Raw genomic sequence first — 17,449 nt, forward strand, 5'->3', positions numbered from 1 at the left:
CATCCAATTGGTCCGCCGAACCGCACCCAATTTATCCAATGAATGTTTGCATGTTTGACGAAAAAAGTAGAATATGGTACTTACAATAAGAGCTATCTGCAGCTTAGCCTAATAAATTGTACTCATCACCTACACCACCACTGGAGCTGAAATTAAATTAAATATCTGCGCTCAGTGCGCAAGAGCCACCGGCCCCAGCATGAGAGCCTAATAAATTGGGTATATAAGTTGGAGCAGCAGTGTGTTCTCTGGATGTACATATTGCGCTAATGTATGCTACAAGTGCCTGAATGTGCAGTGTTGCTTGTGTGTGATGCATGTGTTTCTGTTGGCTTTGATTTCCATAAAATCATGGTAATTTCAATTCCGTAGAAAAATGTTGATTGGTACTAGGCAGAGTGTCTCCCCGAAGTCCTCATAAATCAGTTTTCCTTTTGCACATTACAATGTGTTAAGTTGGAGAAATATTCATCCAAGATCCTAGAGCATATTATTCAAACGTTTAGCTACCTTTCTCAATGAACGTAACATATTTTGTGAATATTTTCTGGGTCAAATAACTGCCTGGCCTAATGGGTCCAATTGGCTAGTCCAGTTGGATCCAATTGGTCGTGGGCTAAAAACACAACTGGAACCAATTGGTTCCAATTGGGAAATCCAATTGGAAGCAATGGGAATGTCCGTTTAGTTCCAACTGGAATGTCCAATTGGTTCCAATGGTTTTTTCTTACTGGGATAACCACTACTTTTATCACAAAAAACGAAACCGAAACCCACCACGTGCTCGGTGTAAGCTTTCGTAGAGCGCGCGACGATCCGGACGCCATGCCACGGCTGTTCGCAGTTTTATTTTTCACGGCGCTCCCTCATGTCAAAACACCAAAACAAAAACTGAAATCAAAAGAGCGGTTGTTTAGCCCACAAACTAGATGGCGCAGCACATCCCCGACGCTCCAAAATTAGCTTTTCTTCCACGGGCATTTGAATCGTTCATATGTGAACGATGGCTTAAGGCACGGTAGCGAAAGGGTTAACTAGTGTATTTGCTTGTGGCAGCCTTGCTGCCATGGGAAGCATAAAAGGGGTTTCACACAGCTGTGCCCCTTCCTAAAGTCCCTGTATGAGCTTTTCTAAAAAAAAGCAAAGCTGATCTAGGGACTTTACCCCTTCCTAACCGATCACGTGTTGCTATGGTGTGTATGGCAAAATGTACACAGAAAGATGCGGCAGTTTTCACCTGTCACGGCTCCAAAAATATTTCCATTCTCAGTAAGGCTACCCACATTTCCTTGCTACCAATCTGTAAAAATCTTGTAGACTCAAAGCTTCACAGCTCTTCACGCAATCGGCAGACCACAACCAGGTGCAATATATTTTTTTCATAATCACTGTTTCAAATGACAGTCTTGCGAGAACAAATAACTTGTTTATTGAACGGAATAAATCGACTGCCGTGCCACCCGCACGGGCGCCATGCTTGACGAGCCGGGAGCCGGGGAGCATGGAGAAAAAAAAACTAAGGAGGGAGCATGACGTCACGCGGCCAGCGTTCGCAAGCCGAGTGTTTTGAAGTCGTTTTCTCCCTCAGTTTTTCTCTCTCCGAGCCGGTCCTTTATGTTTTGATTCCGGTATGTTTTAGTGCGCGCATATGCGCGACCCGCGGCGCGGGCGTCTACAGCAAGGAAGTTGATCTACAGTTAGTCTGCCGCGCTAATCGGCGCATGCGCGCGCGCAGCGGGGCTAGACTTTACTGCACGCTATCACGTGGTGCGATCACGGGGGGACACACTCTCTTTTTTTTGCTATATCTTTACTTGTTAAGACGAGGCTTCAAGGTTGTCGCCGGACGCTCCCTCCTCAGTTTTTTTTCCTCCATGCCGGGGAGAGACTGTGCTTCAAGAGCTTGCACTGGCGGGAAACGTAGGGGGGGGGAACGATGCCGCCACGGTATGGTGTCGCCATCTCGTGGCGTATAATGTAACATCCTCCCTTTTGTGAGTCCACTACCCTACAACGTAGTCGTGGAGCCTCCTTGGTATTGCAGTACACTTCTTGGGCCGGGCAGGTGTTGAGGCTTCCCACGAAACACAAAAAGCGCTAATAGACGTCTAAAAAAAGTCTCGAAAAAAAAAGCTTGACATCTAGAAGAAGTTTCATCTAAGCAGTTTTTTAGACTTAGACGTTTACTAGCCCTCTATTAGCTCTGCTAACGCTACGCTTGTATACGGCTAGAAAACTTCTGAGGTAGAACTTTTCTAGAATTTTTTTAGACGTTCCTTTTTTTTCCGAAATGGGTGCCCGTAATAGCTTACGCATTTCAAGAATGATTTTTAGTGCTGCCCTTAAACCCTCTAAAGCTTTAAAAATGTTATAGTTCATTTTCCTGGTATACACCACTCAAAAATGAACTCAAAGCTGATTTGCAATGGCCCGAACAATGAGCCCACATTACAAGGGATGTATGGCTGTAGTAATGAGGCATAAATGCATGTGCTAGCACACTTTTCAGTCACTGTGTTACTCTTTATTGAATCCAGTGCATACACCCACACAAAAAAAGAAAGGGACCAGGAAATTAATGTTAGAAGCCACGGAGGAGGTAGCTTCACTGGTTTGGCTGACATTACAACGGTAAGCACTTGGGTGGTGGGAAAGTGTCGAACAGCAACCAATTGTTAAATCAAAAATTCATTCGGCCCCGGGCCTTGTTCACAATGGATGCGTTGATGAGCAAGTTGCTGTGATGTGGATGGCACTGAAGAGCTCGCTAGGTGTTCCAAAAATCGCTTTTCTTGCAAGGAGGATGCCAACTAGACGGTAACAAGGGGAAGTCAAATCCAGCTCTGTTCAGCAGCCTGCAGAAGTGAAAAATATTAGAGTAACCAAAAGCACAGTCAGTCAGGTGCATGTAGAATGGCCAATGAGGAGTCGGAAGCAAATAAGACCAGGAAATGGCAAGTAGTGACAGCACAGGCAATAAAATAAGCTAATTAAAAACATAGATGCATATGATGTCACTGCAAGCGGCATTTCAGCAGAGTGCTACGGCTCACCATAAACTCAAGAAGTCAATCACTGTGGAGGCCTTCAACAGAAGCAAAATCCAAACAGCATGCATGGACACTGAAAGCCAAGCAGTCAATAGCAAGTGCACTGCCTTACTGTGATGCACACTGTACTCATAGAACCTCCTAAGCTGCATCTTGCAAACAGGCTTTCTCTTACCTGCAAGATGTGGCTTAATCAAAAGTGGTTGATGTTTGACATCTTGCACTGTCGCATGAAAACATAGCAGAGATGCCGCTGTCCTGGTAATGCCTGCATCACTTCAGTATACACCAGAGATGTGTTAAATCTTGGACCTTAACTTGACAGCCACACAGGGCACATCTGAAAGATAAGACAAATAAAAGTGTGTGTGTATAAGGTTCCTAACACTGCATTGCCAAAGAAGCCCTTTCTAATCTGTACGATGAAGCTCAAACAGTGGGCAAGAGATTACTTACACCACTGCACAAGAGCATTAGTCCAGATTCCCACCTCAGAACTGAAACAATCTCCAGGCCAAGTCGTCTGAACAACCAAGTACAAGGTGCTGCTATTAATTTGCGTGAAACTAGACCAGGTCCTTGCTCCTCCGGCCAACAGTTGGAGTTCTAAAGGACAAAAACATAATGGGGCTTGTGGAATGAACATTAGCAAAGAGCCTAGACCTATACAAGAAATCATGAAGTGAAAGAAAAGGTGTCAGCTGCAAAGCGTGCTTACCAAAACTTGAGAAGTTGAGCAGGCAAGGAGGTCCTCTGAAAACCACTGTTGAACAGCCTGTACCCAAAACGAAATGTACACAGTGAAGTAGGGACAACGCCAGCTGTGCACGGTGCAATGGTTTTCCAAAAAATAAAAGCTGCCATGCCTGCACAGAGCCGTAGTACTTCACTGCTCTGTCAAACAGCCTGCACACATACAGAGCAGCACCACTGAGTAAACTACCTTTGTGCCGGGGCTCTCAATCGCAATGAAATAAAAGCAATTGACGCAGTTAAGATAACCAAAGCCTTTATAACGCGAGTTTCACTGACGGCAATCACAGCAAGGAGAATTGGAGCGCACAGGTGGCCAGATCAGAGTCCCTGGCAAGAATAAAACCCTGCCAGAATGCAAATAGAGCACAGACTTTAATCAATGTGTACGAAAAAATTCTCGCCTTATCAACGTACGCTTAAACAAAGCTGATTGGTTTGAAGCTTTGTCACGTTCACCTTGTCATCGCCTTGGTAAAGAAAGCAAGTCGCATGCGAGAGCAGCCTAGCTGTATCCACTTAACAAAAGCTCAAATCCATGCAAATGCCCTGTTTTAATACTTTCAACGCTGCACTTTGGTATGTAAAACCCTGGCTGATACTGTTTTGTGATTTGTAAACCAAAGGTTCAATCAGGCGCGTTAGTGGCTTAGCCGGCAAAGCCGACGCTTTCACCACAGAAGAGAAATGGAAGGTTACTTACTTCTGCGGAAAACAAGGTTCACATCTCAGTGCAACACTGGTAGTAAACGATACCGCAGAAAAAGGGGAAAATGCAAACTGCAGCGGCCTGAAGTGCCAACAAGCGCGGAAAAAAGTGCGCAGCGAAACGTACTACAACGTGCGCAGCATCCGCTTCGCGCGGGTAGCATTCGCTAGCCTCTGCAACGCCAAATGACCAAATGAAGTACTAAATTTATAAACGTAAAAATAAAGAAATCATCAAAGAACCAAAAAACAAATTGAATCTAATACTTTCATTTGAAACTAAGCACTTGCAGCTTCCACTAAGATTTTTTTCTGCTTTAAACGGTTAAAACCACTTTGGCAAATTATCCTGCATCGCCACCGTGCGGAGCGACACCAAGCAGCAAGCTGCGGCGTGACAGCGTGACTCAAGAAAGATTGACTCCAAGATACGCCGCCACGAAAAGATAGCGCGCGGGTGATCTGCGCGATAAACCGCGCGAGCGAGCTCGGCGAAGGCGTCGAAGGCAGCGTGCGCTGCGCCTGTCAATCCGCATGCTGCCGCCAGCTAGCCGAGGCGTAACAGAGGCGTTCGCAACATGAAGCAAATTTTTGCACTCGCGTAACTACCGTCGGCTTTCAGGGCCATTATATGTTACCTAAATCGAGCCTTACGAGTGGCGGGTTAGCTGCACTCGATGTGGAACGTGATTCGGGCTCCGTAGGCGAGAACGCGCTTTCTGTGTTCGAATACAAAGAGCGGTCTTTGCACCGGCGTGCCAGCTCTTTGAAACGTCAAGCAGGAGAGCCATCTAATTTATGTGTCGTGATTTAGAGCATGTTTAATCCACGGTGGCAACTCTCTGCTGATTGCTAGGCGCGTCTCCTTGACGTGGTCTCAAGTTCCACGTGTTCAGCGCTGCCTGTGTTTTTGTGTTTTTTCGTGCTCCCCAGTAAACCATAAAACGTACCATAGACATCAGCAAGATATTTACGCTGGACATTAGACACCTCCATTAGACATCCATATTAGTACCGTTTACGAAAAATCTACGTACCTACAACATGAAAATTGGGGTCCAGTTCACGTTGTAGGTACATACTACAGACATCACGCTCTACATTTATCAGATATTTGTGAACATGTAAGTACGCCCAGTCTACGTAGCCTAGACGTCTATATAAAGAGAATGACTATACATAGATCAATATCCAGGTGAAAGTTTCTAACTGGTTCCAGTCCTACTGTTTTAAGAGACACATTTCCAGACTGGAACCAGCTGCAATACGAGATGCAGCTGACACCTGTTACAATCCCAGATGGAACGCCCCACGAAACACAAAACGTCTTACGAACGTCTCGGAACAGCTTCAAATGACTACAAACGTCTTGCGCTGTGTTCAAACGTCTCATAGATGTCGACAAGAAGAAGTTTCCTCTGCGGCGTCTCTTAAACATCTGCAGTCAGACGTTTGCTGTGAAACTTCTGTGAAACATCTGTAGTCAGATGTTTTCTAGACTTGTTTCTAAAACGTGGAACTTGAGACCACGTCAAGGAGATGCGCCAGTAATCAGCAGAGTTGCCACCGTGGATTAAACATGATGTAAATCACGGCACATAAATTAGATGGCCATCCTGCTTGACGTTTCGAAGAGCAGGCGCGCCGGTGCAAAGACCGCGCTCTTTGTATTCGAACACAGAAAGCGCGTTTTCTCCTGCGGAGCCCGAATCACGTTCCACATCGAGTGCAGCTAACCCGCCACTCGTAAGGCTGGATTTAGGTAACATATAATTGCCCTGAAAGCCGACGCGAGTGAAAAAATTTGCTTCATGTTGCGAACGCCTCTGTTACGCCTCGGCTAGCTGGCGGCAGCATGCGGATTGACAGGCGCAGCGCACGCTGCCTTCGCCGTCTTCCTGCCGCCTTCGCCGAGCTCGCTGAGCCTCGCTCGCGCTGTTTATCGCGCAGATCACCCGCGCGCTATCTTTTCGTGGCGGCGTATCTTGGAGGCAATCTTTCTTGAGTCACGCCGCAGCTTGCTGCTTGGTGTCGCTCCGCACGGTGGCGATGCAGGATAGTTTGCCAAAATAGTTTTAGCCGTTTAAAGGAGAAAAAAATCTTAGTGGAAGCTGCAAGTGCTTAGTTTTACATGAAAGTATTAGATTCAATTTGTTTTTTGGTTCTTTGATGATTTGTTTATTTTTACGTTTAGAAATTTAGTACTTCATGTGGTCATTTGGCGTTGCAGAGGCTAGCGATAGCTACGCGCGCGAAGCGGATGCTGCGCACGTTGTAGTACGTTTCGCTGCGCACTTTTTTCCGCGCTGGTTGGCACTTCACGCCGCTGCAGTTTGCATTTTCCCCTTTTTCTGCGGTATCGTTGACTACCAGTGTTGCACAGAGATGTGAGCCTCGTTTTCAGCAAAAAGTAAGTAACCTTCCATTTCTCTTCTGTGGTGAAAGTGTCGGCTTTGCCGGCTAAGCCACTAACGCGCCTGATTGAACCTTTGGTTTTCACCGGAACAGCGCGCACTAAGACACGGACAAGAAGGGAGACACGACACACACGAGCGCTGACTTTCAGCGCTCGTGTTGAAAGTCAGCGCTCGTGTGTGTCGTGTCTCCCTTCTTGTCCGTGTCTTAGTGCGCGCTGTTCCGGTGAAAATGAGTTACCAACTTGCCCAAGCATCTGTTTTAATGAACCTTTGGGTTACAAATCACAGAACAGTATCAGCCAGTGTTTTACATACCAAAGTGCAGCGTTGAATGTATTAAAACAGGGCATTTGCACGTATTTGAGCTTTTGTTAAGTGGATACAACTAGGCTGCTATCGCATGCGAATTGCTTTCTTTACCAAGGCGATGACAAGGTGAACGGTACTCTTGCCAAGGACTCTCATCTGGCCACCTGTGTGCTCCAATTCTCCTTGCTGTGATTGCCGTCAGTGAAACTCGCGTTAAAAAGGCTTTGGTTATCTTAACTGCGTCAAGCTTTTATTTCATTGCGATTGAGAGCCCCGGCACAAAAGTAGTTTATTCAGTGGTGCTGCTCTGTATGTGTGTAGGCTGTTCGACAGTGCAGTAAAGTACTACGGCTCTTTGCAGGCATGGCAGCTTTTATTTCTTGGAAAACCATTGCACCGTGCACAGCTGACGTTGTCCCTACTTCACTGTGTGCATTTCGTTTTGGGTACAGGCTGTTCAACAGTGGTTTTCAAAGGACCTCCTTGCCTGCTCAACTTCTCAAGTTTTGGTAAGCACGCTTTGCAACTCCTTCCTTTTCTGATTTCTTGTATAGGTCTAGGCTCTTTGCTAATGTTCATTCCACAAGCCCCATTATTTGTTTGTCCTTTAGAAATCCAACTGTTGGCCGGAGGAGCAAGGACCTGGTCTAGTTTCACGCAAATTAATAGCAGCACCTTGTACTTGGTTGTCTTGGCCTGGAGATTGTTTCAGTTCTGAGGTGGGAATCTGGACTAATGCTTCTTGTGCAGTGGTGTAAGTAATCTCTTGCAGTGGTGTAAGCAATCTCTTGCCCACTGTTTGAGCTTCATCGTACAGATTAGAAAGGGCTTCTTTGGCAATGCAGTGTTAGAAACCTTACACACACGCACTTTTATTTGTCTTATCTTTCAGATGTGCCCTGTGTGGCTGTCAAGTTAAGGTCCAAGATTTAACACATCTCTGGTGTATACTGAAGTGATGCAGGCATTACCAGGACAGCAGCATCTCTGCTATGTTTTCGTGCGACGGTGCAAGATGTCAAACATCAACCACTTTTGATTCAGCCACATCTTGCAGGTAAGAGAAAGCCTGTTTGCAAGATGCAGCTTAGGAGGTTCTATGAGTACAGTGTGCATCGCAGTAAGGCAGTGCACTTGCTATTGACTGCTTGGCTGTCAGTGTCCATGCACGCTGTTTGGATTTTGCTTCTGTTAAAGGCCTCCACAGTGATTGACTTCTTGAGTTTATGGTGAGCCGTAGCACTCTGCTGAAATGCCGCTTGCAGTGACATCATATGCATCTATGTTTTAATCAGCTTATTTTATTGCCTGTGCTGTCACTCCTTGCCATTTCCTGGTCTTATTTGCTTCCGACTCCTCATTGGCCATTCTACATGCACCTGACTGACTGTGCTTTTGGTTACTCATATTTTTCACTTCTGCAGGCTGCTGAACCGAGCTGGATTTGACTTCCCCTTGTTACCGTCTAGTTGGCATCCTCCTTGCAAGAAAAGCGATTTTTGGAACACCTAGCGAGCTCTTCAGTGCCATCCAAATCACAGCAACTTGCTCATCAACGCATCCGTTGTGAACATGCCCGGGGCCGAATGATTTTTTGATTTAACAATTGGTTGCTGCTCGACACTTTCCCGCCATCCAAGTGCTTACCGTTGCAACGTCAGCCAAACCAGTGAAGCTACCTCCTCCGTGGCTTCTAACATTAATTTCCTGATCCTTTTCTTTTTTGTGTGGTTGTATATGCACTGGATTCAATAAAGAGTTACGCAGTGACTGAAAAGTGTGCTAGCATATGCATTTATGGCTCATTACTACAGCCATACATCCCTTGTAATGTGGGCTCATTGTTCGGGTCATTGCAAATCAGTTTTGAGTTCATTTTTGAGTGGTGTATACCAGAAAAATGAACTATAACATTTTTAAAGCTTTAGAGGGTTTAAAGGCAGCACTAAAATCAGTCTTGAAATGCGTAAAATAATACAGGCACCCATTTCGGAAAAAAAAGGAACGTCTAAAAAAATTCTAGAAAAGTTCTACCTCAGAAGTTTTCTAGCCGTATACAAGCGTAGCGTTAGCAGAGCTAATAGAGGGCTAATAAACGTCTAAGTCTAAAAAACTGCTTAGGTGAAACTTCTAGATGTCAAGCTTTTTTTTCCGAGACTTTTTTTAGACGTCTATTAGCGCTTTTTGTGTTTCGTGGGCCAGACCTACCGCATCCCAGCCACAGACTTCCCTATGGAGTTGCCGGGACGTCCAAGCACTCCAGCTAGCTCAAATACAGATGAGTAAGCGAGTACATGGCCATCACCCCAGGACACTGCAGATGACTTCCTAGTGCGTCAGTATTTTATTGCGCTCGGCGCTTTCACTGAATCTTCTCGTTGAGCATAATCGTCAGGTTAACAGCTGCGGTGGCATCAATACTCTTCTGCCGAGCCCAATAAGCCAAGGTTGCTGCAAAAGAAAGCATAATTGTTCACTTTTACAGGTGAAAAGAGAATGGCACAGCAACCACAACAAACAAATCCAGTAATTTACGCCACTTTTACCGACGCAAGTCTATGAAGCGTCAAAGGTTGCCCTTGCAGCAATAAAAGGCAGTCGTGCTGAGCGGAGTGCGCTTGCACACGCACTTCGGCACACCATCCGAACGCATGCCCACATTTCGGTAGTAGAGGCCAGTTGCATACATCACCAGCCTTTCTGTGAAGCGATCGCTTTGTTGAGGATTTGCGGGGTCGCAGCGGAGCACCAGACAGAGACGACCAGCGTGGCAGGCTTCTAGTTCCGGACTGCCCGTGCCGGGCGTGCGCGCCCAGCACGCGCTGTTCATCTTTATTTTCCTCTAGCGCGGGAACGCCGATCGCAGCGCCAGCGCCGCCGGGCGCTACAGGGCCCCCCGCCTAGACGGAACGTCGGAATGTGCGCTCGGTAAAAGAAAAGAGAGTAGAAGTGTCCAGTAAGTTCATGTCAGGAGCCGGGAAGAGCTGTCGGGTGGAGGGCGCGGGCTCAGGTGGACGAGCCTGGCTGCTGCGCAATGGGCGAATGATGCAGGGTGTCCAGCTGACAATGGACATCGGGGCAGGAGAGGCCATGATTGGGCCGGCACCGACTGTAGTGCTGCCCGCTGGCACAAGTGTCATCAGTGTCGGAACGTTGCAGCAGATGCTGATGGGAATCTGACGCGCCGAGTACACGATCACAAGCACAGGAGCGGGCGAAACAGCTCCATGGACTGAATGCAGCTGTGCTGCGACAGCAGCAGCTGTAACAGTATTTGGCACAGGTGTGACTGTTGACACAACGGTGAGAGCCGTGACGATGGTGGAGGAAGTTGCGGGGCTCATTGTCAGGTGCTTGGGTGAAGCGGGATCGACAGTCTGGAGCGGTTGGCCAGGGATGATGCGCGTGTGAGCATGGTCGGCTGTAGGTGGCTGCAAAAAGGTTGTTGCAGTGACAGGCCGTGCAGCTGAGACTGCGACATCAGATGGCTGGCTCGAAGCAAAAGACACAGCTTGTGGATGGACAACTGCCGCACTACTCGGTGTGGGTAGCTCGACCATTCGTTGCCGAAGGTGGCTCAAGTCAGGCACCAAAGCAGATGCTTGCTGCGGCAGTGTCGAGCTGCCAGGGTCAGAATCCGAGAAGCGGTTGACCGTACTGAGGGCTTGGGGTGGGGCCTCGTGGGCAGGCGGTGTGGTCGCCAGGGTAGTGGGGCTGGTATGTGGCATATGCTGCGGTGGCGGCGTCAACCTCACAGCAGAGGCCTGCAGAGCTGTTGGCGGTAGTGACGAGGTAGATGGAGATGCCGGAAGCCTCGGCACGGCTGCTGCCGCAGAGTCGTCCTTGGCTGCAGGAGGCTCTGGCGACAACGCCACTGAAGCGCAAGGAGGCAGAGCCAGAGACGCGGGTAGGAAAGTAATGGGAGCAGGACACGAGGCGAAGCTCGTGCGGATCCCACCTGGTGTGGCGTCGAGAGAGACAGCCGGGCTGGAGACGCTGGACGGGAGCGGCGGCGAGGGGCTGCTGAGGCGGGCCGGGTTCTGATGAAGGCTGCGTGGGCGCGAGCGAGGCCGGTGCAGGGCCAGAGGCTGGCGGCGGCGAAAATGGGTCCGCTGCGTCGTAGAGCGGCGGCGGAACGTAGTAGGCGCCGAAGTACGCCAAGACGGCCGCACGCAGCTCATCGTATGGCCGGCCGCCGAAAGCAGAGTAGGTGAGCCGACGCAGGAGGTCGGCCGGGAGGATGTCACAAAGGACTTCGTGTTTGAACGGCTGGATGGTGATGCCGTTCAGGTACATCGCAGCCTCCAGTTGGGCGAACCACCCGCCGACGCCTGCAGGCCGGAACGCCGGGAGCGGCGGGTCGAAACTTGGGTGCTGCCAGTACGCCATGCTGGAACGCCGCTGGGAAAGAAGGCACGGTTCGCCGGGTCACCACTGTTGAGGTATTGCGGGGTCGCAGCGGAGCACCAGACAGAGACGACCAGCGTGGCAGGCTTCTAGTTCCGGACTGCCCGTGCCGGGCGTGCGCGCCCAGCACGCGCTGTTCATCTTTATTTTCCTCTAGCGCGGGAACGCCGATCTCAGCGCCAGCGCCGCCGGGCGCTACAGCTTCACAGCAACATTATCCTACCTAGAAAGAAGAAAAATACGGGAAGTAGTAAAGACAAATCTGAATGCACACGCATCAGGTTTCTGACTGAACTGTACGCAGTTGGTTGGAAATGCCAGTCACTTTGGTCAGGATTCGCATTGTTATTTCATTACTATTCTTACATTCAATTTATACCTTGTGCTACAGCCTGCAAGCTATCTCAACCACACTGAAAAGTGAGGACACACTAAGAAACTTTTTTGTTATTTAGCAGCCAGGACTATATAATAACCATTTTTTTCTGATTAAGCATGTTTTATTCAACTTATCCAACTATTTAAAGTACAAGAATTGGTTCAGTTCAATTTTTGGCAGTTATTTATTTTTCAAAAATCTCTTAAATCTGCTAATCGCGCCAGCAATGATAACTATTGGAATGTTGAGCTGAGGAAAGCTTAGGCATTTGTGTAGCTGAATGTGTGACCTCATATTTCTTGAGAATAAACTTCTTGAGTCCCGCTTTTTATCATCATGTCAACACTGTAATCATGTCCAGTGCAGGCCAAAAATTTCTTCAGTTAACCCTGTGCCAGCGGCGGCCCCCTTATCCCAGCAAACTTCCGAACCTCATCTGCCCACCTGCCCTGATCCTCTCTGCTGTGCTTGCATTCTCTCTGAATCCAGCCCGTTACCCTAACGATAATTGGTTATCTTGCCTTCATGCAACATGCGCTGCCCATATGCCTGTTCTATGCCGCGGACAGGCGGCGGCGGGGAAAGTGCGGTGTAGTTCGTATCGTATTTTATCAATAATAGCGCAAACTGCGCATGGCGATTGCAGCTGTGAAAAAAGTAATATGCTACAATTTAAAAATAATTAACTTACTTTTCGTGCCACAGCAAGCCTGCTACTAAGTACAAAAAAGAGACGATACAAAATATGTGACAGTTTCGCACATCCGCACGAGGCTAGGTTCAGCCATGGCGGCAGTGGTAGAGCGCAGGGCGTGTGCGATTTCTATCGTGTTCCGTGGGAACATTGTGTTTGAAGAACCTCGACACAGAATTAATTATTCCCTTATTATTGCTGGCGAGATTGTTCAACCGTTCTTTCCTTGATGGAGCTGAAGGAAGACAGTTTGCTTGCTTTTACTACTCGGCGAAGTGGACCCGTCAGTACGAATTAGGACTAGAAGTCGTTTTCACCGGCTGGGATCGTGACCTTTCTTGGTGCGTACTCAGTCTCAGTTTACTCATTGAAGTGTATTTTATGCTATTTTTGCGTTCGTAATGAAAAAATTTTAACGCATTTATCGGCACGTAATATTTTTACGCTCACTCGTTTGGCTGTTTTGCCAAACTCGCTGTGTATTGAAAGAAAGGCTGGTGATGTATGCAACTGGCCTCTACTACCGAAATGTGGGCATGCGTTCGGATGGTGTGCCGAAGTGCGTGTGCAAGCACACTCCGCTCAGCACGACTGCCTTTTAGTGCTGCAAGGGCAACCTTTGACGCTTCATAGACTTGCGTCGGTAAAAGTGGCGTAAATTACTGGGTTTGTTTGTTGTGGTTGCTGTGCCATTCTCTTTTCACCTGTAAAAGTGAACAATTATGCTTTCTTTTGCAGCAACCTTGGCTTATTGAGCTCGGCAGAAGAGTATTGATGCCACCGCAGCTGTTAACCTGACGATTATGCTCAACGAGAAGATTCAGTGAAAGCGCCGAGCGCAATAAAATACTGACGCACTAGGAAGTCATCTGCAGTGTCCTGGGGTGATGGCTATGTACTCGCTTACTCATCTGTATTTGAGCTAGCTGGAGTGCTTGGACGTCCCGGCGACTCCATAGGGAAGTCTGTGGCTGGGATGCGGTAGGTCTCCGTTCCATCTGGAATTGTAACAGGTGTCAGCTGCATCTCGTATTGCAGCTGGTTCCAGTCTGGAAATGTGTCTCTTAAAACAGTAGGACTGGAACCAGTTAGAAATTTTCACCTGGATATTGATCTATGTATAGTCATTCTCTTTATATAGACGTCTAGGCTACGTAGACTGGGCGTACTTACATGTTCACAAATATCTGATAAATGTAGAGCGTGATGTCTGCAGTATGTACCTACAACGTGAACTGGACCCCAATTTTCATGTTGTAGGTACGTAGATTTTTCGTAAACGGTACTAATATGGATGTCTAATGGAGGTGTCTAATGTCCAGCGTAAATATCTTGCTGATGCCTATGGTACGTTTTATGGTTTACTGGGTTGATGATTGCTTGCAGTGGCTTGTGATCTGTGACAACAGCAGTCAGTCTGCCAAATGTGTATTGGTAAAACTTGTTGAGTGCAAAAACTATTGCAAGCATTTCCTTCTCTATTTGCGCATACCGCACTTCAGTGGGTGCGAGAGCTATGCTTGCGAATGATATTGGCTTACCATCTTGCAGAAGTGCAGCTCGAAGTCCATGTTCACTGGCATCGCACTGCAACACTAATGGTTTTCGTGAGTCATAGTAGGCCAGTACTGGTGCCTTCACTACCAAGTATTTTGTCTGTTGAAACGCTTTGGCCTCTCTACTAGTCCATGTCCACGGAGCTTCCCTGACCACCAACTTTCTGAGTGGTTGTGTGACATGGGAGATCTTTGGGAGAAAGCGTGCCAGGTAGTTGACCATTCGACAGAAGCGTTGGACACCATGAACGTCAGTCGGTGGTGGCATCTCTTGAATGGCTCTGACCTTTTCAGGGTCGACGCGTAGCCCTTCTCTTGTCAGAACGTGGCTCAGAAACGTCATGCTTGAGCAATGAAGTTCAGTTTTCTCTTGGTTGAGGCGCACGCCCATCTGCTGACATCTCCTTAGCAGGTTCTCAAGTTTCTTGTCGTGGTCACGGCGAGCTTCCTGGTCAGTCCCTCCTACTCCAAACACCAAAATGTCGTCTGCAACGCACAGTACACCGTCCAGCCCATCAAGTGCTGACTGTAATTTTCTCTGGAAAATTTCGCTGCTGACAGCAAGGCCAAAAGGAAGGCGGAGCCAGCGGTAACGTCCCATTGGTGTCTGAAACGTGGTAAGGAGACTGGCCTCTTCGTCAAGAATGCACTGCCAGTAGCCATCACGCAGGTCTAGCTTGGAGAAGATCTTTGCCGTTGCGACTTCCGGCAGGATGTCGTCGAGAATTGGCAGGGGGTGTCTCTCACGCTCCAATGCCTCGTTGAGTGCTTGCGGGTCAATGCAGATTCTCATTTCCCCATTGTTCTTCGTAGCGACAACCATGCGGCTGACCCACAGCGTTGGCTCTGTGACACTCTTCACCACGCCTCGCTGTTCCAGACTTATTGTTGCTTCAAGCTGTGGCTTCATGCTGACAGGCACACGGCAATTCACTACTGTTTTTGGTTTCGAGGCAGGTTTAGTCACAAGGTGAACACGTCCGGGTAGGCAGCCCAAGGTTGAGCCAAACACATCTGGGTACTTCTTCAAAATGTGGCCCATCATGCCTTCGGCACTTGACTCCCTGATGCTGGCAACAAGGTTATAGTCCACCTTAATGAGTCCCATCAGTTAAGAAGAAGAAGAAGAAATTTCTTTATTTTGCTTGAGCAAAAAAGGTGACGGAAGAAAAAGCTGCTTAGTTGCAGCTTGACAAAGCTCCCGCCACCCAGACAGCAAGCACTTGCACAGCACATAGTTTTACAAAATTGATAAAACAGTCCTCTGAAAAGAGCAGTCAATTGTGAATTGTCACATGCAGAACAATAAACAAAATAGACACTTGAAACAAGATTAAAAGAAAAAAAGGAATCCGTGGTACAGGTTAAACAAAAATTTTATAAATTCCCTTGTGCGACATTTGCAGAATGTCTATTTGTTTTTCGTCCAGTTCATTGAGCGCATGCGGTATGGCGTGTTTTAGTCGTCGTTTTCCGTACATTGTACGGGAAAATGGAATGAGCCATGGTGACTGATAGCGAAATGAATAGGTATTTGTTGGTTTTTGTAGTCTAGCTAAGGTCAGAAATGTCTCAGATTTTCCTTGTATTGCATTCTTGTACTTACTTAACAGGTTATAAGAGTACATATCTTCCACTTTTAGAATGCGATGTTTGAGAAAAAGGGGTCCTGTGTGTTCTAAAAATGATGTGTTTTCAATAATGCGGATGACCCGTTTTTGTATTAAGGCAAGTTTATTGATGTTTGACTTGGTGGTATTTCCCCAAAGCAGTATACAGTAGCGGAGTTGTGAATAGAAAAGGGCATTATATAAGAGCTTTCTTGTAGCTAGTGGGAGGGTGTGACGGTGTTTGTTTATTGTACCTACAATCCTACTTAGCTTTGTCGACAGATGTTGAACATGCTCGTTCCAGGACATGTGCTCGGAAAAGAACATGCCAAGCGTTTTCACACACGTTTCCAACCCAAATGTATACGGACCGAAGGTAATGGTGGGAGATATTCCAGGTAGGACTCCGGGTGCACGAAAAAGAATACATTTTGTTTTGGATTCATTTAATATCAGGCTATTTTTTCGGCACCATTCCTGTAGATTGTTACAGAATAAACTGGCATCTGTTTTTATTTCTTCTAAGTTTTGTCTAGATATCAATACTGTGCAATCGTCTGCATATATGACAATTGTGCAATCTCTGTAAATTTCTACAATATCGTTGATGTAGAAAAGAAAAAGAATGGGTCCTAAAATGCTTCCCTGTGGGACACCCGATGGAATTTCTTGTAAGTGCGATTTATTTCGGTTTATCTCAACATATTGATGCCGGCCAGTCAAGTATGACCGAATGAGCTTAAGTGAAATACCGCGAAATCCATAGTGCTCTAATTTTTCTAGTAATATTGGATGATTTACACGGTCAAATGCCTTGCTGAAATCTAAGTAAATACCTAAAGTTGTAAGTTTTTTCTCGAAATTTTCCAAAATTACCTCTTTTTGTCTTAAAAGAGCGTCTTCTGTGGAGCGGTGTTTTCTGAAACCGAACTGGTGATCCGTTATGAGGTTATGTTTTCTTGAAAAGCTTTCAATGCGTATATTAACAACTTTTTCGAGTCCTTTAGAAAAAATCGGAAGGATGGATACTGGTCGGTAATTGCTTAAATTATTTTTGTCACCCCCTTTGTGTAAGACCTTGACACGGGCGACTTGCATATTGGTGGGAAAAACGCCAGTAGATAGGGAAGAATTAAATACGTGTGTTAACGTGGGCGCAATTATATCCAGAACATATTTTATCGGTCTTATTTCCATATCGTTCGCATCAACGCTGTGGCTGTTCTTGAGTCCTTGAAAAACATATATTACTTCTGACTGACAAGTAGGGTGAAAAAATAAGCTTTGCGATACTGAACGCACAGAAGAGGAGGCCTGTACAGCGCTGTACAGGCCTCCGTTCAGCTGTACAGCGCCCTATGAGCGGTGTGAGATCATCACGAGTTACAATGAAGTCAACGGTGTGCTTGTGTCCATCAGCTGTTGTTGCATTCACTCGAGCCTTGCCAAATGGGACAACTGTGGAACCATTGCACATACGCAGGGTTGTGGTCGTCGGCTCGACCTGTTCTGTCGTCACAAACTTCTTTGGGATCACATTCACGGCAGCACCGCTGTCAACTTGGA

General features: G+C 47.1%; 2 long non-coding RNA genes across 4 annotated transcripts; one reads left to right on the forward strand and one right to left on the reverse strand.

The window, feature by feature from the left end:
- Positions 1 to 2,768: 2,768 nt before the first annotated feature.
- LOC149334754 (uncharacterized) lies at positions 2,769 to 4,500 on the reverse strand. 2 transcript variants are annotated; one of them, XR_016284813.1, is made up of 4 exons: positions 3,769 to 4,500; positions 3,507 to 3,656; positions 3,226 to 3,390; positions 2,769 to 2,855 (listed from the first exon to the last, which is right to left on the reverse strand). It is a non-coding gene; the product is annotated as an uncharacterized LOC149334754 (long non-coding RNA). The 2 variants fall into 2 exon arrangements; XR_016284812.1 differs by having other exon boundaries at positions 3,541 to 3,656; positions 3,769 to 4,496.
- A 2,191-nt stretch (positions 4,501 to 6,691) lies between these two features.
- On the forward strand, positions 6,692 to 9,014 carry LOC149334755 (uncharacterized). 2 transcript variants are annotated; one of them, XR_016285021.1, is made up of 5 exons: positions 6,692 to 6,921; positions 7,599 to 7,746; positions 7,849 to 7,991; positions 8,130 to 8,294; positions 8,662 to 9,014. It is a non-coding gene; the product is annotated as an uncharacterized LOC149334755 (long non-coding RNA). The 2 variants fall into 2 exon arrangements; XR_016285020.1 differs by having other exon boundaries at positions 6,703 to 6,921; positions 7,690 to 7,746.
- The last annotated feature ends 8,435 nt before the right edge of the window (positions 9,015 to 17,449 follow it).

The sequence above is a fragment of the Amblyomma mixtum genome, chromosome 8 (assembly GCF_055824585.1).
Source record: "Amblyomma mixtum isolate Tamu chromosome 8, ASM5582458v1, whole genome shotgun sequence".
In the NCBI taxonomy this organism is placed as follows: Eukaryota; Metazoa; Arthropoda; class Arachnida; order Ixodida; family Ixodidae; genus Amblyomma; species Amblyomma mixtum.